General features: G+C 38.1%; 1 protein-coding gene across 8 annotated transcripts in view; it reads right to left on the reverse strand.

Annotated features, from left to right (window-relative positions):
• Positions 1-1,942: 1,942 nt before the first annotated feature.
• Positions 1,943-2,413, reverse strand: part of LOC102676482 (fasciclin-1) — a 308,866-nt gene continuing 308,395 nt past the window's right edge. For all 8 annotated transcript variants that reach the window (XM_031513134.1, XM_031513132.1, XM_031513135.1 and 5 more), the window contains one exon: positions 1,943-2,413. This exon is cut by the window's right edge and continues 496 nt beyond it. The gene's annotated coding sequence lies outside the window, so the exon portion shown is untranslated.

Genomic DNA, 2,413 nt, shown 5'->3' on the forward strand with positions numbered 1-2,413 from the left:
AACGACTCTCTTTCACATTCCTCCTCTCACCACGACGATTTGTTCTAGGGGGAGGAAACGAAATTTCGAAGCGTTGTAATTTCTTCACCTTCGAATACTCAGGTTCTCCTCTTCTCTATCCGATCTCTCAACATTTCTCATAGATTTATATTACTATTTTTCGTTTGACGGACACACGTGATCATTATAATTACTTGTATGCACACATAGCTAAGCTCATACTAATCGTGGAATGAAACTGTTGTTGTTGTGTCGTTTGCTCGTGATCTCTCAAGGGTTTGTTTCTCAAGTTTGGAACACGTGGTTGCAGTTTATCCTTTGCCATCTTATTAAGGAGTTGTGGAACTTTAAAATTAAATTTTTCTTATATATGTATATATATATATATTAAAATTGTCATTAGCTATAGGAGTTGTTAATCCGTTCTTGCTTGATATCGATTAATATAAAATTGCAAAAGGTTAAACTGAATTACGCTTAGGTAGGAAACAAAATACGAATCCGAAGGTAATCTCGAAAGAGATGCACTATTGCGACATGGTGCATTGACACAGATGATTCTATATAATATATATGTATAGATATATTATATATATAGCACTGTACAGTCGTTAAAAAAAAGTTTCTGAATGAGTATTTTGCGCAGTCTGCTCGAAAGAATTCTCGCGATAAAAACCATTTGTTTCATCTTATAATTCTCTAATTTGTTCAATTCTCGTTGGATTTGTACAACAATTCTTTTTAAAATCCATAAAGCTATAAATTTAAATTTAAATGAAAAGATATATTTGTTATAATTGAAATTAATTAGTAAAAAGAAAGTTTATTATTTCGATTCAAATTTCATTTGGAAAAATAAATACGTCTTCGATATCTCTCCCCACACCGTGAAAATTCGTTCAAACAGTCTGCAGAATGTCGGAATGTGATCGAGTCACTTCTCTACTGGGTAATGCTTTCGCTTCTTTCAACGATAATTGTACAAAAACTCGTTTGCAAGCGCGTTGAGCTTGCAATGAGACGTCGTGGCAGTATTATCAGTAAGTAGACAGTGTATTACGATATGATACAGAGAGCAAGTGTATTTAGAAATCACATCTAAGGCGCGAAACCACGCGTCGAGGATCAACAACGTTGCCTTTGTTAATCGTCGTTTCTCAATTTCGTTCGAATAGAGAGGATATTTAAGGACGAGTTTTGCTTTTACCTACACTTATGTACATCGATATCGAACCGCGCACAGATTTCCGGTTGATTCTCCATAATTGGCGTTCGCGTGCGCCTCGCCTCGCGATTCTTCGGCCAACAGAAATGAACGCTCGCACATACATACACACAGAACTATATAGCGTATCAATGAAATCGAAGTACCATAATTAGGCGAGACGTATAGTTGTACGAAAATGTTTACGGCCTGAATGGCGCCCGGTCTGAACCGACAAGGGACGTATTAGGTTAATAATATATTTATCCTTTACACGTGTGTTTCTGCTAAAATATCGGTATATCGAAAGGATATGGATCCTCGTGTGATAAACTTTCGTGTGATCGATTAATCCTAGGTCGTTCAGAAAAGAGGAACGCCGCCAGCTTTTTGCTAACTGAATCGTTATTAATTTACACGAAATCGTAAGCTCGAATGAAAAACGAATTTCTATTCTTTGTCAGCGTAACGAGAAATACGGCGAACATACTGCACTAGAAAACGCCAACCCTTGCCCTTGTACTCGAAGAGGTTCCCCCGAAATCTCTGCCCTCTTTATTCTCGCGCTCCTCTCGCTCGTTAAAAGTTTCTCTAAATTATTTACTTGAATTGGTACGGTTAATTAATCATTTGGTACGATCAATGGCGTCTCTCCAACTCGCGAAATACTTGTCTTTTCGCGTCGTTCGTGGTCGTTAAATGTCTTTTTTTTTTTTTTTTTTTTTTTTTTTCCCCTCCCTTTTTCTCTCGTGCAAGATCCTCGAGGAACTCCTCGTGGTCGCGACGCGCATAAGACACCCGATAATTCCTATCGATACGATAAAACTTTCAAATCAAGAGAATCTCTATCGTTACGTAGTATATAACACCTGCACGTGTTCTCGTAGCGAACCATTTTACTGACGACAATAATTCGAAATTGCTAAATAGTACGTTTCTCGTTTAAGCTTCGCCCACGTTTCTTAACAGATCGCTTGGCTCTTGCCTGATCGGGATAGAAATCACAATATCCTCTCTTTTATAGCGATCATGTCCAAGAGCCTCGACCTTTTTTAATTTAATTCTCATTCAGAATCGTCCCCGATCCGTCGATCGTGCCTCGATTTCTTCTCAGGGAACACATTTATTTCTTAAGGGATGCTTTGTCATTTCTCTCTTTCGCTCTCTCTCTCTCTCTCTCTCTCTCTCTCTCTCTCTCTCTCTCTCTCT

Source organism: Apis dorsata, unplaced genomic scaffold (genome assembly GCF_000469605.1).
Source record: "Apis dorsata unplaced genomic scaffold, Apis dorsata 1.3 scaffold_591, whole genome shotgun sequence".
Classification (NCBI taxonomy): Eukaryota; Metazoa; Arthropoda; class Insecta; order Hymenoptera; family Apidae; genus Apis; species Apis dorsata.